Genomic DNA, 24036 nt, shown 5'->3' on the forward strand with positions numbered 1-24036 from the left:
GGCTGGGTCTGGGGAGAGTGGGAGAAAGACACAGGCGCCCTGAGCGAGCGGAAATTACAACTAGCAAGGTGTCAGATCCGCGCCCAAGAAACAATATGCTGATGAGACAAGAACGGCTCGGTGCTACTTTGTGACTTGTACGCAGCCACTTGCCCACTGCGGCTACCAGCACCTCCAGGCTCGGGATAGGTCCTGCGCAGCACCACTCCACTCGCATTAATATTGATAAGTTGGCACGGCCGTTCTCTCCTCCCCCCCCCCAACTCAACTTCACTCCACTGCCAAGAGGAACACCACCTATCTCAAGGGAAAAGTGGTTCGCTCTCATTCCCGACACATTCTGAGTCAATACAATTCTCCTCGGAAACAGTTAGGAAAGGCGACTTGGAGAGAGCGCGCGCGCTCCCCTCCCGGCCCCGCTCCCCGCCCAGGGCCCCAGCCCCATCTCACCTGAGGTGGCCGCGGCGGGGGCAGCCGCGCGAGCCCCCGGAGTCCAGCCTCGGATGCGCTGGACGCGCCTCCAACCTGCCCTCCGCCTCGCCCTGCGCAATGGGGAGCTTGTCAAGCCTTTGCCTTCGCAGAGCCGGGTCTCCGAGGCTGCCGATTTTCTGGAACCGGGGTTAGAGTGGCCAGCTTTCAAAAACGCGGGAAGCCAGGAGGGCAGCGGGTACGGGTCTGCTCTTGGGTTCCTTCCCGTCTGTTTCTCGGGTCCCTCAAAGGTGCTCCGAGCTGTGCGGAGCCCGCAGGTCCAGCCCGTGGGCGCACAGCCCCCGGGTGCGCGGCCGCGCGCAGGCGGCGCCGCGTCCCGTCCCCGGCTCGGGCCGCCCTCCTCCGCGGTCCCGGGCAGCGCGCGCGGCTACTGGGGCTGGCGGCGGCCGCTGCGGGCTCCCTGGGGGCGGCTGGGGGTCCACTGGGCCTGAGGCTCCCACCTGGGGCCGCGCATCTTCTTCCTCTCGGCCGCGGGGTCCGGAGCTCGGCGCTCGCGCTTCCAGCCTCCCTCTGTACAAACTTTTCTCGCGCTTCAAGTTTCGCTGCGGGGGCGGGACTCGGGGTGCGCGGCCCGGGCGCCCATTGGCCGGGCGGGAAAGGGCGGGGCGCCGCCAAGGAGCCCGCGGGGCGCGCGGGGGCGCGGGGCGGGGCTGCGCGAGTCCCACGGCGCCGCGCGGGGTCGCTCTGGGCGGCTCCCCCGGCCAGGCTGGGGCGCGAAGGGGGCGGGGACGGGTTCCCGCGCCTCGGGCTGGTGGTGTGCGAGGCGGGGAGTCTGGGGAGCCCCGGTGCTCTCCCGGGCACCCTCGTAGCCCCCCTGAACTCGGCATGGCGGGGGGCTCCGAAACCAGCATCTCTAACTCTGCCTGCAGCCCCGAGCGGGCTATCCTGGCACCTGTGCGCGCGGGTCGCCGCGTCCGGGCGCTGGGAGGGGCGCTCAGCCGCGTGAGGACGCCGCCGGGCGCGCGCGGCCCCAGGGTAGGAGCAGGGTGCGCGCCCGGGCCCGGCGGGTGGGTTCCGAGCTTGGGCGGGGGCCCGCGGGGAAGCCGTCCCCTCGCCGTCGAGGGGGTTAGTCGGCAGTTCTCCGGCTCGGGGCTGCGCGCCGTGGGGCAGCCCCAGGCAAAAAAGGAGCCGGACAGCGACCTGTCCCTGGGCAGGTGGCGGAGCGGAGCCCAGCTGCTGCGGCGGGAGGTGGCCCGCGGGTGCCACGTGCGAGAGCGGGGAGCGTGGGAGGCTGCGTGACCGCGCGCCCGGACCTTCCTCCCCCGCGAGCCCCGCCCTGCCCGGGGGCGGCCGCGCCCCCCGCGCCCTGCCCCGGCCACGTTAGAGGCCCTCGCGGGGATCCTCCGAAAGGCGGTGCGGGGCGCAGAGACTGAGCAGAGGAATCTCCAGTCGTCCCCTCCACGGCCAACTCTGGGAAAAGCCCGCTGGCTCTGCCTTCTCCCTTTGAATTATAGTTTCATTTCTTTCATGGTGGGAGCAGTCTTTCTGTATACTCATTCGCTGCTTTTACTCTATTTCCTAAAATCAGAACTAAAAAAGATTGTGAAACGTTACGGTGTCACCGTTTCACCCTATTTTTAAACCATAAAGTGAGACAGTGCGGGCCTTCACAGAATTTAAGTTCCTAGAAAAACCCCGTTCCTGGCGCCCTAGGCATGCATTTTAACATATTGCATTTCCCCGCAAGGTTAGAGAATAGCTCTGTCCCCCTGTGTGATACGCAGGCACTGGGTCCTTAAATGTTATTTCCCGAATGAACAAACCTACGAATTTATCTGGTTCTCCAGTTATTCTCAAGTGGCACAGTTACAGACGAGTAACATAGGCCAGGAGGCCACTCCAGGTTTCAGCGGTAGACCCAGCTTGACCTGTGTGAGGCACCATGTGGATATATTAATACAGCAGAGCTCTCTTGTTCACACCGTTTCCTTCCTCGTGAATATCAGGGATTCAGAAACAAAAACACATTTCTTAGCCAACATAAAAAGAATGGATGGCGATTGGTTCATTTCTTCGAGTCCTCTCTCTCTCTCTCTTTTTAAAATGTCTTTATTGATTTCAGAGAGAGGAAGGGAGAGGGAGAGGGAGAGAGAAACATCAATGATGAGAGAGTCATGGATCGGCTGCCTCCTGCAAGCCCACACCCCCGGGCCTGTGCCCTGACTGGGACTCGAACCACGATCTCCTGGATCCTAGGTCGATGCTCAGCCTCTGAGGCACACCACTGGGCTAGCGTCCTCTCTTAATCGCCACTATGACCCCTCCTATTGCCTGTGCTTCCTTTGAATAGGACATTCTACCATCGTGTCAGCATCGAAAACAAATCGACACTAGAAATAGGAAACTGCACATTCTACTTCCATCCCCCACTGACCACATTACATCACTGTCATCACCCTGTCAGGCGGTTGTCGGTAAACATACAAAGGGGAGGTGGGAAGTCCCACTTGTTTCACTTTCTGCTAATAAAAACATCTTTCCAGTTTTCTTTCCATTTGAAGTTCCTGAAATGGAAAACAGTATGTGTTAATTTTTCATGATACAGTATGTTAAATATAAAAATTGAGGCACACTGCTGAGATAATTTCATAGTAATCAGAGATAATAGATACTACAGGTCTTAGCATGTCATTGATAAATTGGGCTTGCTATCGATGGAGCTGTTTCTCTTACTAGTCCTTTAAATTTTCTTTCCACCGTAGCGTTAGGTAGATGAAAATAAATAAGAATCCAGGACACAAGACTAAAAAATGTGATGAGGTTTACCTGTACCCTCTTCAAGTTTAGCCTTCAGAAGTGGCATTTGAAGATTTGGGAAACAAATCGTTCTTACTTCAAAAAACTGGACCGTGTAGTTCAATTTCCCGTACGCTCTGCCAGGAATCTACTTCGCAGAAGGAAATGAATTGCCGTGATTATGTGAACAGCTTTTGTCACTGTTTATATATTTTCAAGGAAGGTATTTTTATTGTAACCATTGTCTTCTCTCCTTCCCTGCAGTTTCTGCCTCAATCCCCACTTCTCTGCGCTGGGAGACCTTGGTTCAGCTCTTCAGAACTGTCATTAAATCCTTTCTGAAGGTTCGGACTAACCCAAGAATGGCCTGCCTGACCAGTTCGATGGCTCTCTCCTGGCTAATTATTTGACTGTTCTTTTGAGTAAACGCCATACGGTGAGAACCCAAAAGAGAAGGCTGCTTGGAGGCTACCAGCCACATCCGCTTTGACTCGGTTGAATTGTCCTTGGGTCAAAGGAACGGGTAAGAAAAGGGGATAATTGCTGGGAGGAAAGCAGCAGGACGAATCAGGTCTGGCCTGGACCCCTTACCAAGCCCAGGCTGGCCCGATCTAGAGCATTCCTAAAGCACTAACGTTCATGGAGCAATGCCTGTGCAGAGTGTTTGCTCTCTGTCTTCCATGACAGGCCATGCGGATACTCAAAACAGTGGGAAAGGCATCTATCTGGTACAAAGAACACAGTGGCCTTGGACACCTTCGCCTTCCACAGGCTCACCCAGTTGGTTCGGTAGATCACGAGCGTGCCAATCACCTGACCCTGGGCATGAAAAGAGGCCCAGGATTGTGTCTGTGGCCCTGATGGCCGCCCTCCCATCTTCGTGGTGCATGGCAACCATGAGGCCTCCTAATAATTTTCATTTTCTAAGCATGAATTTTATGCTGAGTCTAGCGTGTGGAGTTGTTGCACGTGTCAGTACTGTGATGAACTCCCCGGCCTGTTCACATGGTGATAAATTACTGCTGAGGAGGCTGGTTGCCACCAAGTGATTGCTTCAGGCTGCATCTTTCTCTGGCAGTTACATTCCTCCAAGTGAGGGCTTCCTTCCCTTTTATTCTTTCCCTCTTTTTGCTACAAACAAATATTTCGACTGCACACCCATTGTAGACTGAGCTGATGAGCAAAGAAACGGGATGGTTTGCTTATTGTGGATCGTTTTTGAAGTCACAGTTGGAGAGAGAAAGCCTTATGAGTTCAGGTTGCCTCATCTACAGGATAATGGACATTCTGATTAGATTTCTGTTTCTTCTAACACCCCCTGAATTGCTGAATATTTTAGCACTTCAGAAGATACACACTCTTCAGTTGAATCAACCACACCGCCACCATCTGTAGTTTGTTAATCACTCTCCACAGCATTTTCACTCTTACTATGATCTTATTAGTTACTTTCTGAGGATGTTCGGCAGGTGTGATGCAGATTGTCACGTTTTCCCCAATGCTGTTTTTGTTCTTTCTGGAACACATAGCTGGATGTTATTTCTCATACTTGTGGTTATGTGAAGGTTATGTGGTTATGCGACTGGATTCCAGCCAATGGAATGCAGGTAGAAGCGATGTGTCCGCTTCCAGGCCTGGTCCTTGAGAGACCCTGATCCACAGAGTTGCTCTCTGCCTTCTTTTGCCAACAAGATACAAGGCCCTGGTGGATCACAGAGCCATTAGAGAGAAGGTGACTGGGTCGCTGAATACCTGCATGGAATGGGGCCCTCATTCCAATCCCAGTGACCCTCATGGGACAATGAAATGAAAGAGGAACAGTTCACTGAGACTTGAGGGGCTGCTTGTTTTGTCGGTTAGCCTATGACTCATACAGTATGATCGGAAGCATCTCTCTTTAATATTAACAACGGAGGCACAGAAAAGCCATGTGACTTGGTCCAGATGCCTCAGCCAGCTGAAATGTATCCAGTGCTTAGTCTGTGTGAGACACTATGCTGAGCGCTTTATACATGTGCTTTATGTATCTAATTCTCACAAGAAAGGTACTACCTAGTAATATTTCCATTTTATAGATGAGCAAACTGAAGTTTGGTTATTTTTAAAAAGACCACACAGCCTCTGGGGATGGTGGTGCTGCGGTTCCTGCAGTAGAAGTGGCTGCTGGCTGAGGCATCCTGACCACCCGTGTGCTACTGAAAACTTTCCTATTGACTCTGTGTGTGACTGATTGTCTTTCTAATAAATTCCTTTCCTGCTTAAATTGACCATACTCAGTTTCTGTTGCTTGTGAATCATAACTCCACCCAGTGCAGGGAGGTTAAGTGAGTTACAGGTCACATTGTTGATAAGTGACAGGGCAAAAATTTTAATCTAGACCTGTCGGATCTCCAAGCCTGCACCCCTAGCCTCTGTATTAGCCCAACTGGATCTCTATCCATATGACTCTTAGTCTTCTTTTCTTTCTTCCTCAGTGTCATTGGCTTTGAGATAAAGAAAATCTGGGTTCAAGGCCGTGGTAGGAGCGGCTGTAGTGAAAAGTGGTTTTTACTAAGGTGGTTCTTTTGAAGTTTAAGTAATAGAATAATTAATACAAATAAAATGTCATTTTCATATTAAAAACAAATATTAGCCTATTATTGCAGTTATCATTATTACATACAATCATGTCCCCAAAATTCACTTCTAATGATTGTATGATTAGTTGTTGGGCATAAATTGTTTAGAGGGCGTTGCAATAAGTTGAGTATTTATAACTTTGATAGAACATATTTTTGCCTGAGCCTAACCCCAAACATCCAAAGACTGGTTGTGTATATATTCACAAAGAGAGAATTAAGGTAATTATTCAGGTAATTTAAACAATCCCCTTCCCTGTCTTTTAATGAGAAGGGAAGAATTACTTTCAACGAAATGATTTTTATTGCCTACTTATACTGCTGCGCTGCATTAGATAATTGCCCAGGAGTACATTTAATATTGGCTATGTAATCACAGTGTTAATTAATGAGATATTAGTGAATTTTACCCCAGATGCAGAATTCACCTGGTTCTCTTCCAGAATAAGTCTCTGATTTTTTTAATTGGAGATCTTTGTATGAAAAAATGAGACACATTTGTTTGGAAGAGATGAATGCACATCTGCCTGGAAGCAGGGCGTCAGTGTGAGGACCTTGCAGGGGAGGGGGGCTGACCACTGGGTTATGCCACCTGCTTCCCCTTCCCCAGGGACCTCTCCCCACCTGTTACACAACAGAAGACCAAAGCTACCACATTCCAACACAAGATAAAGGTAAAGCTTCTCTGACTAATGACGGTATAGTCACCGAGCCACTCACCACCCATCCCCGTGTTCCCAGGAAGCAGAAAATCCTTCACAATATTTCTGATGAGCTTATAACCACTATTTAATTTTCTATTTTATGTGAAGTAGTTTACAGCTCCTGCAACTACCAAGGGGACAGACGACTTCTATGACATTTAAATGATCAAATACTTCCTTATGAAGTCCTGGCTTTTCTGTTCACAAACACAACCAAAATCAACTTTCTTGCTTAGTTTGAGCCAACACATAACAATGAAGTGAAAACTGTTGTCAGTAATGTGAATGTGCCAGGGATTATATAAGCCCTTTCCCTCTCCCTCTCCCTCCCTCCCTCTCTATCCCCCCCCTCCCTCTCTCTCTCTCTTTCTCTCTCTCTCTATATATATATATCTCCATCTCTAATCATCTCTATCTTTCTCTTTATCTTAGATAAGCCTATGGTAAACCTTCCCGGCAGGTGGCATTATAGTCCCTGTAGCTCTATCAAGATGTAAAGATAATCTAATGAACAAAATAAACTGACTGAACAAAATAGATCCAGAGACACTGAAGGATACAGCAGACCCAAGTATTTCAGAGGGAAGGAGTAGAGGGCGGAAAGAGATTAACCAAAGAATTTATATGCATATATGCATAACTGTGGACACAGACAACAGGCCTGGGGAGGGGGCGGGAGTAGGCTGGAGGGGGTTAATGGAGGAAAAGGGTGACATCTGTAATACTTTCAACAATAAAGATAAAAATAAATAAAGGCACTGAGAAAATCTGCTTTCATTTGGTGCATCTCTTATGAAGATGAGGTGGGATGGGCGTAAGTAAAGATTTGCATAAACTTCTGGATGCAAATGAGAGGAGTGGGAGATGATCATCTATGGCTTTTTGTCCTTCCCTACTCACCACAGACCTTGCTAATCAACATTTTTCCTTCTTTCAGGGGCCTAACACCAAGCTACCAGTGATGGCAGAAGAAAGGACACTTCGTCGCCATGCTTGATCTAGCATGTGGCGTGTGCAGAACTGGTTCGAAGAGATTCTACTATGGTGGTTTTGTAGACCTGTGTAGGTATGTGTGTGATGTCCTCCTTGCTTGGGCAGTTCTGGAGGGGCCATGAAGAACCTTTAGCAGGATTTTTTCTTTGGAGGGAAAACTTTTTGCCAAGAGAATATGAAAGGGTGTATGTAGCAGGAGAGAGATCTTGATCTTTAAATATGTAGCTAGAAAAAAATCTCAATTAGGATAGAGGGTCCTGCAAAGCATATGTTACTATAAAAGAAACCTCAAGGATGTCCAGAATGTATCTAACAGTGTAATGCCTTCATGCAAAATACCCACATTTGTATTTGGGAGCTGCTGAAGAGGCAGAAATGACTTGTACTTGGGTCAGATTGTGACTTTTCAGTCTGAATGTTTTCAGCTAATGAACTAGCTAAATCTTTCGATACCTCAAGTAGAATTTGGGGAGTCAAGCAGGGAGTAAATGATTGGGAAAAAAAATGAATTGCAACCATTGAAACCTAACTTTATTTGGTAAATACTTTATGATGTTTCAACATATATAAAATGAATTATTTGGGAAGTTGATCCATTCAAAACCAGTGGCATAATTTTCTGTAATAATGGAATCCTTTGGGTACTATTTCCCTAAACGATAACACATTTATTATATCTATTTTATCTTTTGTCCTTGATGCTCCTGTACTTTAACAATTCTTAGTTGTGCAGAGCAGAATACATGTTTTTAGTTATATTTATACAAGTTGAACTCTTGCTGATCTCTTTTGCCAAAAGGGTAAAATGCTGTTTATTTCTTGACTCTGAATGCAGTGCAGTGTACAGCTGACTCTAGCACCAGAGAGAAGAGAAAACTCAGTATTTAGTCTCAGTTTGTACCTCCCTTAACTATTTCAAAGAATTGAGATTATTCAGGCTGATTTTTTTGCAGTGCATCAGTGTTCAGTGTGGACACTTGCAAGAGCAGAGTCGTTTTCTTAAATATTTTTCTGACCTCCAGTGTTTGATGAGGAATCTCAGAAGGACACAGCTTTCCACTTAATAAGTATTTTTGAATACAAAACAATTTATAGAATAAAAATTTACTCTATAACTTGATAACCTTTGTAAGGTATGGAAGAAGAATATATATTGAAACATTGGTTGTCGGGAAAAAATAAGTTTTAGGAGTAATATACTCAAGTTCTGAATGGGTGCATGGTCTTGTTTTTACCACACCAGCACTCTTCCTTACCAAGTGATACTTTATTTTATTAACATAAATATTGAAGTTATTACAGCATTTTCTTTGCTTTGAGTCTTAGTTCTTAATTTTATTTGAAAATCCAATAGAGAGAAATAGTTATATGCTTCAGCTTTAAGGCATTAATTTAGTAACTATGGGATGTTTTCTCATGGTAACACAAATACTTAAGGGTAAAAATACTGACAATGAAAAATTCCTTTTCGGTTTTTTATATCAAAGCGTTTGAAAGGTGGTAGATCTGGAAAGAGAGAAAGGAAGGAAGAAGGCAGAGAAGAACCCTGGGGGTGGTGCGGGGAGAGAATGACCGGGTGGTAAGTCAGTTGTGCATCTCACAGGCACACCGACAGGTCAAGTGCGGTGTATGGAGTTCCACCTAGAAGTCTTCAATGCAGCAAAAGACAAACCTGAAAGGAGAGCCTGTGTGTCATCAACTACTATTAATAAGGTAGGAGATTTGGGTGACTTACTAGAAGTTATCTATATTTTAGAAGGTCCAGTATCATTGCAGGTGTTTCTCTTGGAACGAGGCATGTTACCTTTTCCCCAAGAGACTGACCAGAGGAAATATGCTTTTCTATCCATTCTTTTTCCCCATTATAAAGATATTCTAAATATGAGAATAGAGAACAGTATAAATTATTTTAGACAATATCTATTTTTATAATGGATGGACTCCAAAGAGTAAAACTGTAACCTTTTGAAAGTAATACAGCTTAGAACATATTCTCAGTGTTGATCCTACCTAGTTGAAAGGGTGTCATGGTCAAATACACTGTGGAAATGCTGTGCTCTATTCGCCGGTTAGAAAGCCTTATTGTGTATTGTCATGAAAGGCCTGGCGATATCTAACAATTAAAGAAGTCAGAACTGTTTCACTTTATTTTAGTTACTGTCCTCCAGGTTTATCTAATATGCACTTTTCATCAACCACATTCATTACCATGACATGGGTTAGAATTCCTTGGAACGCATAGAGGGGATCTTCCCAAATATGACAAAGGGTGGACTGTTTTTCCCAGGAGAGGTTCAGAGATAAACATTGTAATTTCAGTAGATATTTATTTTGATGTGTTGGGAAAATGCATGTCTCACTCCTGATTGTGTGGATATTTTCATTAATTATGGGGGCTAAAAATATTAATATTTAATACTTTTCCTCCTGTCTTCTAAATTCTTCTGGGCTGGGCTAATCAAATTAACATAACAAGAGAAAATCAAATTTTAATCCACAAGCATGGAGAATCCACATAAGCATGAAAATTCCAAAGACAGGCAACGTTGGGTGTATAAGACATTTTGGACAGAGCAGAAAAGGAGGGTAACAGGGATTTTGATTTTAGACGGGAGAGTGGGCAATCGATTTATAAGTCGTTGAGGAAGAGCAGGACAAGCATCGCAGGGATGTCCCCCTAACGTGACTCAGAAACAATGGGACACTGGGCTGTCCAGCCAAAGGCGCCTGCCCGAGGCCCTCTTACTAACCACGCTTAATTCCAAGTAGGCTAAGAAAGCATCTTAAGAGCTCCTTCCAGAAGCAGGTTTCTCTGCCTGAACCTCCTGGGCAGGAAAGGTGGGAGGGCCAACGTTTCTATCTGAGTTTTGTTTCTTAATAAACACCTTAAAATCAGTATCTCAAAAGGGCAGCTTCAGGGTGGCAGAATTTTCATTCCCTTCATTAGCAGGAAGCTAGGTTAGTGTATGTAAAAAGGAGTAGATTTAAAGGAAATATAAAGTGAGTAATAGTAGAGATAATATATAGTATGGCAAAGTCATGAAGGAGGTAGGGGAATGAAGGCTGGGAAATTCTGGTTTAACCTGTAAGTACAGGGATGGGCAAAAGTAGGTTTATAGTTTGTATGGAAAATAATACAATAATTAATAAATACTAATATAAGAATAAACTCTGTTTTGCGTACTCACAACTGCAAACCTACTTTTGCGCCACCCTGTGTGTTAAGTAATTTGGGCGCATACATTCAGAGTGGTGGTCAGGAAGCCTAAGGAGGGGGCAGTTAACTTTCTAGCTGCGGCTTCAAATAACTTTGTGACCTGGGAGGAGACGCCCGTTTTAGACCGGCTTTCCCATCTGTAATCAGCGGACTGAAGAGCCCCTGTGGCGGACTTCAGCTCGATGGCGTGGATGCGAGCGGGAGGGTCTTGCGGTGGCCTGGCCCGCGTTCGGGGCGCGGGGGGCGCACTGCGAGGCCCACAGGGAAACGGCGGCGCGCGTGGCTCGGGCGCACTCACCGAACGTTGGCCGGGCTCTCATGCTAACATTTGGTTCCTGGTGTCAGTGGAGCAGCGAGCTTTGTTCCTTGGCATGTCATTATTTGGGGTTTCCTTGGCATGTCATTATTTGGGGTTCCCTTAAGTCTTTTTCTCCAAGTGGCTGAACCAGATTCCTGGGTTGGAGCCACCTCTGTGTGAACGGGGCACCTTGCTCCAGGCCGTCCCCTAAGTGTCTGCTCAGAGGACTAGGGTGCCTGGACCGCAGGCATCTCCTCCTTTTCACCCCCACAAAGTTTCTTCTTATTTTGGAGAATTGACATTCATATAATATAATATTTATTCTTCCAATCTGGTTTTGTTTTAAATTTTTAAAAATACGACTTTTTGAGTTAAATGTAGCCCTTTTGGTTTTGTTTGGACTTTTTTTTTTTTTTTTAAATGATTCTTGGTTGTTTTATGAGTGGGATCCCGTGTCTTATTACATTTTCTGGTGGCTTATTGTTAGGGCAGTATAATGTAATGGTTTTTGTGCATAAACTCAGCCAGGCCCTGTCACTTACTAGCTGTGTCACCTTATACAAGTTTCATAACCTATCTGTTCCTTAGGGTGTTTTTAATTTCTAAAATCAAGATAATAATACCCCTTTCAGGATTAAATGAGTAAATACATTAAAAAGCACTTAATACAGTGCCTGGTACATAGCCCTCAAAAACTCTTAGCTGTTGTCACGGCTGGCGTCTAGCACAGTTTTTTGGTCAGATTACTGAACTCTTGTTTGTGCTGGTACATTGTCTGTTAATTGTCTCGAAAGTTCTAGGTCCATAATTATATCAGATGAAAAGAGTATCGAGTGAGGTGTGTTCTTCCTTTCTTTCATTTTTCTAGAGAAATTCTTTACCGGGATTTTCAGCACATTGTCACATAGAGGTGGATGGTTTCTGTGTCTTTGTAGTGACATCCCAACCTTTTATATTATCTGTATACCATCATTTGTAATCAATTTTATGTCTTTTTTTTTTTTTAACTCTGTTTTGACATGAACATTTTTCATGTTGCTTTACATTACTTGCTCTGGGTTATATCTAAAGTTTCACATTTTGAAATATAGTAATATTAGTAGATAAAACATATGTAAAGTTTAAGTAATGATGATAATAGGAGTATCTGTGTATGCATCTAGCTTAAATAAAATATTAGGAGGGACTTAGGAGCTGCCTTTCCTGAATTGTATGGAGAATTTTTATCATTATTTCTTTGCTTTTGTTTTTCCTTTTACCACCAGTGTCTACATATTACCATATAGGTGTATTATAATTTACTAAATAGTTCCCTTATTTTTGATTATTTAGATGGGTTTGCATTTTGGATGTTGGGAATAGAGCTTTTCCCTCATTGAAGATCATTTCCTTGGGATAGATTCTGAGAAGTGGAATTAGTAGGTTAAAGGGTATGACTGTTTTAAAGGCTTTGAACAAATATTGATCATCAAATTGCTTTCCAAAAGGCTTGTATCAGTTTATGTTTCCAAACAGCAATGTGTATGTGTTGGATCATTCCAGCCCAACACCCGTCAACACTGAGGGTTGCTAACAGGAAAGGCAAGAAATATACTCCTAGTGAGTTTGAATTTTTTAAAGACCAGTTAATTTTTGAAAGATACTCTGTACACATAAATGTTCACATGCCACTAGGGTTTGCCTTGATACATTTTTATAAGGAGAACACAGCTTCGTAAATAACAAGTTAGATGAAGAAACAGAACATTATCTGCACCCCAGACGCCGTCCTGTCCTCACATCCAGTTTAAAGACCGTGTTGTCTGATAAACCCGCTGAAGAGAGAACACAGACATTGCTTTGGCCACTTTAGTTTTGACAGCCAGCAGTCAGTTTTCAAATCGTGAAGGACGCCCGGCCGGCGTGGCTCAGCAGTTGAGCGTCAACTCATGAACCAGGAGATCTCGGTTCAATTCCCGGTCCGGGCACAGGCCCGGGTTGCAGGCTCGACCCCAGCAGGGGGCGTGCAGGAGGCAGCTGATCAATGCCTCTCTCATCACTGATGTTTCCATCTCTCTTTCCCTCTCTTCTCCCTGAAATCAATAAAAACATATTAAAAAAAATAAAATCATGAAGGATGGACTATTATGAAAGGCTTATGAGTATGGAACCCTGTTCCTCTCCTCGTAAAGTAGTGGATTTATAATTCTGACTGGAAATCTCTTCCCTTTGCAATGGCTTTATGTCATTTGACTATCAAACTAGATAGCTTTGCATTTACTCAGAGTTTTTATTCAGCCAAGACAGCGGATTTCCTGTAGTGCCAGCACCTAAGTGCTAGTGAGTGTAACGAGGGATCACTCCTGATGCTTAAGCCGGACCTCAGGGGGCAGAGCTGAAACCCGCTGAACTGGCGTCTTCACTTCACGGGCACCTTGGGTGAGGCTGATGCACGCAGATGGCCCCCGGACCACACTTTCAGGAAGGTTGCTCTGGAGGGTAAATGTCTTTTCTTGACAAAAGAAATTCTGAAGCAGTTAGCTAAGAAAACCCTTCTCAATCGCCCGACCTCAGTGTTTTAACAATATGCAGTTGAATAATTTTGTGCATTCGTCTTGCCTCGGCCTTCTTCCTATAGACCGGGTGCTGGGTGTTTACCTGGGAGAGGTGCAGTTAGTGTGCCCAGAACGGGGAGCAGCTAGCTCAGAGCGCGCCCCTTGACCGCAGGGCCTTGGCTCTGACCGGGTGGAAAGGGCCCAGCTTTTCACAGGGTCACACTTAGGTATTTACCTCCTTGGGCCCTGGGTCTGCTGTCTGTATTATCTCGGTAGCCAGGTGAAACACTGTACCTTGAGGTTTTACATGACTGTCCCAGGAGCAATAAAACGGAAGCAAACAACCAACTCTCCTCAGTGGTTTTCTACTGAATGTAAGTTCGTCTTTGGTGCTGCAGGTTTGTAACTGGATTATTTTATAAAAGGGTTGGTAATCCAAATTTCTAGTAAAAAAAAGGTTCAGAAAATGATCCCTGTTTTCCTTTGCTAGACAGTGACTAACACCAGAATGCATATATTTTTGGGGAGTCCTTTTAGAAAAAGCAGAGCGATGACTAAACAGTCAAATATTAGATGAGTACTCAGGAAATTTTTAATGGGGTTTGGCTTTTGCGTTCAATGATCTTAATAAGAGGTTTTGCTTGTTCTTCTGGACTTGATGGGTTGAAGTCTTATCGATTCTATACGCTCGATGTTGTTTAAATCCATTTACTTCTCTCCATCTGTCTCCCACCATCCGGGGCCATCCACCTTCACTTCCATGGCCAGAGGCTCCTGTCGGAGTCCCCTTCTGTTCCTGCTCTCTTCCAGTCGGTTCCCCACAGGACTTTCAGAGTGGTCTTATTAATATAATTAATTGAGTCATGTCATTCTTCTGCCTCAGATCCTTCACAGGCTCTGAAAAGTCCTGGTGGTGGCCCACAGGTTCCTGCATGACCTGCGCCTGGCCTCCCTTTGCAACCTGAGCTAAATCCCGCCTTCCTCCTGCTCTTTGCACCCCGGTCGCATTGCCTCCCTCCGCCCCTTAGTTCTTTGACCCCTCCAAGCCCTTCCCTGACTCGGGGCCTTTGTGCAGGCTGTCCCCTCTGCCTGGAGGTCTCTCCCAGTTCTCACCTGGCTAAACCCCACCCTCTTTTAGGTCTATGCTTAAGAGCCACATCCTTAGAGGGATGCTCCAAATCTGAATTCTGTCTCCCTTTTTCTCTTCATTGCATATTCTTTTTTCTTAGTACTTACCTCAATCTGCAAACATAAATGCATGAGTTTATTAATACCTGCCTTTCCCACTCGTCTGTTTTGAGAGGCAGGATTATGGCTGTATCCTCAGTGCCTAGCATAACCCCTGGCCCTGAATGAATAAAAGTCAAGATTTGTAATTACCCAATGTATCAGGTATCTCCTGCTGTGTAACAAATGAATGCACACACTTAACCCTTTACTTAAAATAGCTACTTAAAACAACTAACAGTTCTCGCGTCACAGTTTTGGTGAGTAGAGAACTGGGAGTGGCTTGTCTGGCTTGCTCGGGTTTGGGGTTCTCATGAAGTTGCAGTCAAGATGTGAGCCAGGGCTGTACACATCTGAGGGCCTGAGTGGGGCTGGAGGGTCTGTTCCAAGAGGGTCACTCACCGATCCTGTGGTTTATTAAGGCCATTGGCAGGAGCCTCAGTTACATGCCACATGGGCCACTCTATAGGGCTGTTTGAGTGTTATCACATGGCAGCCAGTTTCCCCCAGAGAGATGGTTCAGGAGAGAAAAAGTTTCAAGGAGTTGTAGGTCATTGCTGAAGTAGAGCCCAACGTCAGCAATCACATAGTGTCACTTTTACTACATCTTATTTGTTAAAAGCAAATCACCAAGAATAGGTCAATGGAGAGGAGATTGGGTTTATCTTTTGAAGGGAGGAGTATCAAAGAAATGTGTGAACTTGTTTGAAAACCGCAGTTCTTTCTCTGGCCACAAATCGCTTATATTACCTCCCGCTAACCCCCAAAAGACTTGTTTCAGTTATCAACTCCAAATCCAGGATGTTGGCTTCAAAATCAGGTCCCCGTGCAGAGGGTCTCCTTGGAGGTAGCCCCTTAAGCATAGCTGCTTTAATACCACTCCTCTTGACCTTAGGACCTACGAACTGAAGAGACAAGCTCTCTCCTCCTCCCACAGCCAGCCTGCAGTGGTGGGATAGGACTAGCCTAACCCCTGTAGACAGTCTTGTTAAGTAGGGACAATGGATTGTACACAGGAGTCCTTGGTCCATGGCAATTCCAAAGTCCAGCTGGGCACAGAGTCCAGTTCTTGATTAGGAATCAAGGCCTGGAAATAATTTTTCATGGCTCTCGGCTCCACCCTCTGCTCTTATTTCCAACCTCTGAGCCATCGTTGGATGTGTTTATTTTGTTTTTTTTAATGGAAGGTAGTATGTATTTGCAATCAAGTGGTTTTTTTGCAGCCTACTTCCTCCTTGTAAAAGTTTGGGAGTGTAGGGTCTCTTTGCATTTATTCTCTCTGTCCCTCTCAGTCCAAGCTGGTGGTATCTCTGCCAACGTGATACATGTAAAAATGTAAGTATTAGCAGGCACAGGAATTATATGGAGGAAGAGATTAGTTCTGCTGTGGGCAAGGAAGGACTGGGAAGGATCTAAGATAGATGCTATCTAAGCAGCATTTTCAAGGATGAATAGAAATCCGTTAGGAAGAGCACAAACAGAGGAGCGATCTGCCTGTGGGAAAGAGCATGTGCAGAAGTGTGATAGACTACAACTGTAATGTATATTTAGGCACACGCACATAATTTGGTAATGATAGAACATACGGCATGCCGGGACGGGTGTGTGTGTGTGTGTGTGTGTGTGTGTGTGTGTGTGTGTGTGTGTTGCTCAGACTTTGCAAAATCTCTACCTCAAGACTCATTGAGATAGGGTGAGCTTGGGGCTGGAGCCAGATGGCCAACTCACCAACTTCACAAACGCTTGTTAGTGATGTGACTTGGAGCAAGTCACTTAGCCTTTCCAGAGCTTGAGTTCTTCATCAGTAAAATGGGGGCAATAATAGCACCTACTTCTCAGGGTGTGGTGGATATTAAGTGAGTTAATATAGGTAAGGCACTCACTAATGCCTGGTACATAGCGAGCACTCAATAAATAGCTGTCTTACTACCGCCCGTAAAGATGTGTCCTCCCTAACCCACGAGGCATGTAATTCATCTCTCTTTTGTACATGACTTTACAAGTATTTTCACATTCATTCTCTAAGCACTTACTTTAAATCCTCTTGTTTCAATGTGCATATTAGCCACAGTCACCTTTCCCATGTACATAAGTTTGACTCTGCAGGCAAAATTTAGCAGCTACAAAATCTGCATTCCCTCCTTGCCTGCTTATTAATACTACTTTCCATTTCTTCATTGTCTTTTCCAGCAAGTTTTTAAATAAGCTCAACTCTCACGATTATGAGAATGAACACAGAGGTTTGAAACACAAACACACACACACTCTGCAATTCTCGTGAGAAATAACCTATAAATTACATATATATTTAAAGAGACAGAGCTTTATTTTCTTAATGGCTTTGCCTCTTTTTCCTGAGGACTGTCTTGATTTCTTTTCGTTCCTGGAAGTAGGGCCTGCGTTAATTTGCATGACTGTGTGAAATATTATCAGAGATCTTTAATGGAACTAAGCAGATTATAACATAGTAGTCTTTTGATTCCCGGACTATAGCTCTTGACCACAAAAGCGGTGATTAACGTGGTATCTATTACTTCCTACATCGTTTCTGGGGCCTGGCTGGCCGCCTTGGTTTTTAAGGAGAAGACTGAACTTGACCTTACATTGTTGGGAATCAGGGCTGAAGTTTATTAGCTTTGCCTTAATTAAACCCGGGCCGTAGAGTAGGAGCAAGGATATCACTGGCCCTTTGTTACCTTTGGCAATCCTCCCTTTTCTTTGGTGATAAATTACCTACCCTTTGGCCTCTGATTATGTACCAGGGAAACAGGTTATTGCTTTGTGGAACAGAAAGGGAAGTGTATTATTGTTTAATTTTCAACTGCAAGGATTGGCATATTGTATCAGGAACAAATAAATCTGAATAGTTACTTATCTGGTGTTTAAGCAATTCTGGGCTGCTTTTATTGGAAAGAGGGCCGCCTTTCCTTATGGAAGGCTGTCTGCAGAGGCTGGCCGATCTGTAGGGGAGGAAGCCACAGCTGAGTCTCCGGCTCCAGACGTGAAGGAGGCGTCTTCTCTCCCAGGGAGTGAGACAGTCACTGGAGCAGTGCCCACAGAGTACAGAGGCAGTTGGTGGCATATTTCAAATGTTTTAGAGGCGATGCCTCCATGAAAAGCAGGAGTTTGCCACACTGACCCTACATATTTTCACCACTGTGCTATACCTAACACAGGTAAATTGAGAAAAGAAATTAAAATAAATGTCCATTTAATAAGCACTTCAGATTAAAGTATTTTAGGATATAAGATAATTATTAGGACAACTGACCCAACAGCTAAAGACTTAACCATGCAATTACCGTGCAATTTTTATAATTCAGTTTACATGTTCAGTTTTACAAAATAGAATCAAATATATGAGAAAATTCCTATACTATTTTGACCTCAGTAATAAAATATTTGACTAGCTGCCTACTATGTGCCAGAATACAAAGGAAAAAAAATGCAATAGCACAAGTAATGCATGGTACATGTCAAATTGAGAAGCTGACAGTAAGTGGAAAACAATCTTCTAGAAGTAATTGGAGTGCTCAGCATTCTAAACACTCAAGAATATAAAAATCTCTTGGAATAACTTAAAGTTAGAAAACTGTGTAGAGTTTCATATTTTCTATTATAATCGTGGTGGTATTACTTTTCAAATCTTGATATAATCCTCTAAACATTTTTCTAAATATATAGTATAATGAAGTTTCTTTGATTTTGCTTTTGAAAGGATTTGGACTTGGGGACCAGGTAAATATTTCTTTTGTTATTGAACAGCGTCTTCTGTGAAAGCTTCCCTGGGCTTAATGTTTATACTTCTTTCCGTGTCTGCTTTTCTTTAAAACATAAGTCCCTCGACTATAATGGTAGCAAGCTTTCAAAATAAATCACACAAGCTTCAGGAATGCCAGCATTCTTAACGAGTTAATTTCCTCCCCCCTGTAAATGTGCAATTTCTTGATCACTCTTTATGCCATAAGTGTGTAGCTTAGCCTTGCTTGCATCTCCAGTAAACCTTTGGTCTTCATTTTCTTTATCTTGTACAAGTGATTTATGTGCCGTTCTTCAGTAAACTACAGTCAGAGAGTTGGAGTTTGAATGTTTATAGTCATTTTCATTCCCAACTCATTCTCACTGAAATCTGTAATAATAATAGAAAGTTCTAGAAGAACATATGCATTGTTGTGCACTGAATTGTGATCCACCCCCCAAATTCATATGTCGAAGCCTGAACCTCAGAATGTGACTGTATTTGGACGTAAGACCTTTCAAGGGGTAATTAAGTTAAAATGAGGCTGAGGTGTGCCCAAATCCGATCGGATCGGTGTCCTTATAAGAGATTAGGACACACCAGGGATGTGTGTCCACCAGGAAAGATCACGTGAGGACAGCCATCTGCAGGCCAGGAAAAGGGCACCCGACACAAACAGAATCTGCTGGCATCTGTACCTTAAACTCCCACCCTCCAGAACTGTAAGAAAATAAATTTCTAGCTCCTATAATTTTTCCCCATCTTTCACCTGCTGCAGTTATATGTGATGCTCAGTAATCTGTCCCTAAAATACCAAAGGTAGGTTAAATTGCTTTAACTAGGCTATACTTAGAAATATATGTCCTGATATATTTTTTATCCTTGCAGATATATTAGCAAAAGTTTATGGATCATAGCGGCAAATCAGATGGATTCTCTGTAAAACTTTAATGGGAACCTTCAGTTTACCAGACCCGAGTTTGATGAGCACTATCCTTGGCCTTTTACTAATTAAACATCTGGTGCCCATTTAGTCAGGTTACTTCACTCTCTAGTTTAAGATGCTTTTTTATCTCTAAAATTCTGTTTGAAGTCAAGTCCTCTACTTCTTATTTCTTTTGTTTAAAAGATAGTTTCATTTATTTTTATTTTTATCCTGATTCTCCCCACAAATTCCCTCTGCCCCTATAGTCTCTGTAATACCAGTGGATGCTAGTATACTCTGACAGTCTCTGGTAAAGAACATGTTGACTGCATTTCCCATTTTTTAAAATTTTTTATTGATTTTAGAGAGAGAAAGGGAAAGAGAGAGAGAGAGAGAGAGAGAGAGAAAAGCTCCAACTGGTTGCCTCCCTCACATGTCCCAAATGGGGATTGAATCTGCAACCTGGGTATGTACCCTGACCCAGAGTCCACCCCCTCACCTTTTGGCCTATGGGACTATGCTCTAACCACCTAAGCCACACCAGCCAGGGCGTGCTCTTCTTTGCTGCTTGCAAAGACTTACCTTGGGTGGTTCCATCACCCCCACAAACCCTGTTCAGAAAACAGGTGGAGAGATTAGCAGATGACTGAAACCTGAGTTAATTGCCTAATGCAAGGCTAAAATTTTCCATAAACTTAATCAACCAAATACCTAGCAAATATTTGACAGACTAGGTATAAGACAGATAGTCCTTAGCCCTAAGAAATGTATATTCTTAACCAGGGACGTTAGTGCTGACGTATCTGAGATGTTCAGAGAGTTCTGACTGCATGGCACTAACGATAACTGGGTTAGAAATGCACGGAAGGGAGAGACTGGGTTTGGGATAGTCGGCAGAATCTGATGGAGGAAATTTGACCTGTAGAGTGTCTTTAAGGAAGAATAATATGTATGACGCTTTAATGCATTCATTCATTCAACAAATGTGTATTTAGTGGCTACAATACATTGAACTTCTCTAAGTGCTGGGAACACAGCAGTTAGCAAAATGGGAAGAAACTTTGCCAACACAGAGCTTTCATTCTAATGGAGGTAGGTAAGGGAAAAAATGAATACGTAAAATAGATGCTATATCAAATGATGATAAATGCTATGAAATTAAAAGAATGTTGAGGTTAGTAAGGTAGGCATGGGGAATGCTCTAAGAAGTGGCAGTCAGATAGTATCAAGCTAACCCTTTCATTTTACAAATGAAGAAACTGATCCTCAGATGTGTTAAGTAGCATAGCTAAGGTGGCCCAGTTTGTGAACAAGAAAGGAGTAAAATCCAGGCTTACCATCTCCTAGTCTAGTGTCCTTTTCAATATGCACGCACTTCCTCGATGGTCAAGTCACAGAGGTGGGAGTGAGCCGAGCTTGTGTGGGGCAGACACTTAGGGTTGGGGTCAGTGGAAGATCTGATTCGATGGGAAAAATTGTGCCAACTCCAGAAAGCCAGACAAAGAAGCTTAGACTTGCTGTGGCAATAGGAAACACACTAATAAAATGACCTTCAGAAAAATTGGGAAATATTTAGTTGATTATTAGTTCATGCTTCCCTTATGGGATTGCCTTCGCCCTTTCCTCCTCCCCCCGAGTTCCCTGAGAAATGATTCCATTGTCTAATGCTGTTTACCGTCAGGGAGACCAGTGATGCTGTGGTTTGTCTCAAAATGAGAAATAAGGCATTTTGGATAAACACTAATAGTTAATTGCAGCTCCACATGTAGGGGTTAAACTGCTGGTGAAATGGATGTAGAGTGAGAATTGAATCTAGACGGTAGGTTTGGATAAAATGAGCCAGTTCAATCAGATGCAGATTGAGAGACGCTGTTACTCATACTCTCATCATAAATTGGGGGTTAAGTACTTAAGTTCCTTCAGGAGCCAATACATGAATTATAAACCAGATCATACATTTCCTTAAGTGCTTCAATCACTGTTGTTGATTCATTTTTATTTCAAGTTTCCAATAATGACAGAGAGAGAGAGGGAGGGAGGGAGAGAGAGAGGGAGAGAGAGAAGGAGGGAGAGGGAGAGAGAGAAGGAGAGAGAGAGGTAAGTGCTTGAATAACTGAATCAGTGTCAAGCGTTTTGCATGCAGTATCTCATCTAATCCTCACAACAACCCTATAAAGCATGTAGTATTATTAATCTAATTTTATAGGTAAAGTAAGATATCTTACCCAAAGTTACACAGCTGGTATGTAGCAAGACTAGACCTTGAATTCTGGCTTCTCTGGTCCCAAAGCTGGGCTTTTTCATTTCTGGACTATTTAGTCTCTGCCAGATGATTAAATATATAAGAGCCTGGGAGCATGAGCATAACTGTAAGAAGATAGAATGGAGGAGATTGGGGTTTTAGGGAAGTGGAGATATTTGAATTTGAAGGGCTCCTAAAGTTGATGGGAACCAAACCTTCATTGCTCAGGTGAAGAAGGTCAGTGCGGGAGGCTAGGTGCCGGTGCTAAAGCCACACAGCTGGTCATGGCTTGGAGTGCCCAAGATCTCAGGCTCCCAGCTTCTCGTTCTGTGCCCCTTCGACAGACAGGGCAGATGGGAGCAAGTTGTTGGGGCCAGTGAGTGGGCAAGTCACTTTCACTCCAAGCCCCAAGCTGAAGACAGGAGAAGAAACTAGGGAAGGACTGAACTGAGTCTTGTGAGTAACTGAAGTGCTTTATGGAGCCCTGTGTGGCTCTGATTACCCCATAACCGTCCTTTGTTGTAGCAACAGAACGAGCTTGCCTTTGATTTCGGTGTCTTAGGTGCCTTGCACTTTAGTCCCAACACTTTGCCGGGATGACTCGGGTAGGGAGCTAATAGGTGTGCCTTTGCCTCGTGAAAAATGTGAGGCTTCTCGAATACCCAGATCTGTTGTTGCCTAGATGGAGACCCTATGCGACTCCCAACAGCCCCACCAATATTGCCGATGAGAAACTGAAATACAGAGAGGTTAAGTGACTTGTCGCTTTTGGGTAATAAACTGGGGTAGCTAAGAAGTAATAAAGAGGAAAAGGGAGGTATGTTAACCTGTTACCAGAATTAAATTTGGGATATATGTCCTATTTTTATAGGTCTGGGATGACATAAGCCCGTTAATTTGACATAAATGAATAAATGTCTTGTTCTTAAGAATACCCACCTGGGCACCTAGCTTCACGCTCTCTCATGGGTCAGACTGATGCCTCCAGAGCTCCTTTATCCAGTTTTAGACTTCTCACCTTGGGGAGAAGGGAGGTGGCGCTTCCACTTCTGGGACCTTCCCCTTGGGGCCCTTGGTCCCTTGCTGGGGCTGCCTCACACCTGCGTACGTCCCGGCCAAGCCCAGAACACGGGAGGACCGGACACCAGAAGTCCAAGGTTCAGGGCCTGATCTGAACGTTATTTGTATAAACACAAATGATGTGGACTGTTTTTACTTTATTTATCTTCAAGGTTACTCTCTATGTTCAAAACTTGGCTGCTCATGGTGGCATTTCCCTGACATAAATGCTGTGTGTCATCGTGTCCCCCCAGGGGTCACCTCCTTGTCCATGTCACAGCATTGTTGTGAGACGGCAGGTGGGTAGCAGTTAAATGGGAGTTACGGTATTATTACTATCATGTGTATTTGATGGAAGCTGAAGGTTAGGTCAGGATAATTCCCTGAAGTTCTGACTAGTGAGAAATTCTACCGTTTGGTCTTTGCCACATTTCTCTAACAAAGCCAGGAACTTATTTGGCATCTGTTTCTCTGGAGCTCAGAGTGATTAACAGATGTGATTCAGTTCCCCTGCGAAGTCCCCAGAGGTTGCAGGCAGCAGGCACATCCGCCCGGCAGAGCTGTAGGGGCGGCAGGCTCCAGGTGAAAGGTTCCCTCCAGGTCGTGTGTGTTTTTGTGGCGGAAGCCTGAGGTTGCTTGCCTTGCAGCCAAGTGTCTCAGTAGCCTTGTCTTCACAGGACAAGGTGTGCTTGTGGTTTTGCTGTCTCTCAGAGACAGACCTCCCCCTAAGGGACTGTCGTCCTCTATAAAACTATGATAAAAATGCAAGAGGAACACAGTCCTCAAGGTCTGCACTTATTCTACTTGCTCATAGAGTAAAATAAATTCAGAACCTTAGCCAGAATTTTCTAGAATTCCTTACCTTGAAAGCAACTGAAAAGTTGAATGAATGTGACTAAAGCTTACGATTAGGGCAAACATGATTTATTTTGCAAAACATGACCCTTTGAGAACAGAGCAGGTTACTGTTACCTCGCAACAGGCTTAGACCGGGGCTGTCCTGGGTAGGCCAGGCTTGTGTGGTCACTCATCTCATGACGGTGGTGGCCGTGGGGCAATATCTCTCAGAGTTGGGTGCTTGGCACATTTCATTCATTATGTTAATATGGAGTAAAGTCCTATTGTAGGTGCTGTGAGAAAAATAATAGATATATGCCTGCTGTCCTCGAGGAGTTTACAGTTTCGGGAAAGAGAGCTATTACTAAAAGTCAGCACAATGCTGGTATGTTTTTCAGTCAGTCTCTGCTGCCCTGGT

General features: G+C 44.5%; 1 long non-coding RNA gene across 1 annotated transcript; it reads left to right on the forward strand.

The window, feature by feature from the left end:
• Positions 1 to 3476: 3476 nt before the first annotated feature.
• Positions 3477 to 9222, forward strand: LOC107545964 (uncharacterized). The gene is made up of 3 exons (XR_001604081.2): positions 3477 to 3748; positions 7485 to 7613; positions 9144 to 9222. It is a non-coding gene; the product is annotated as an uncharacterized LOC107545964 (long non-coding RNA).
• Positions 9223 to 24036: the final 14814 nt, after the last annotated feature.

The sequence above is a fragment of the Miniopterus natalensis genome, chromosome 3, assembly GCF_054644295.1.
Source record: "Miniopterus natalensis isolate mMinNat1 chromosome 3, mMinNat1.hap1, whole genome shotgun sequence".
Classification (NCBI taxonomy): domain Eukaryota; kingdom Metazoa; phylum Chordata; class Mammalia; order Chiroptera; family Miniopteridae; genus Miniopterus; species Miniopterus natalensis.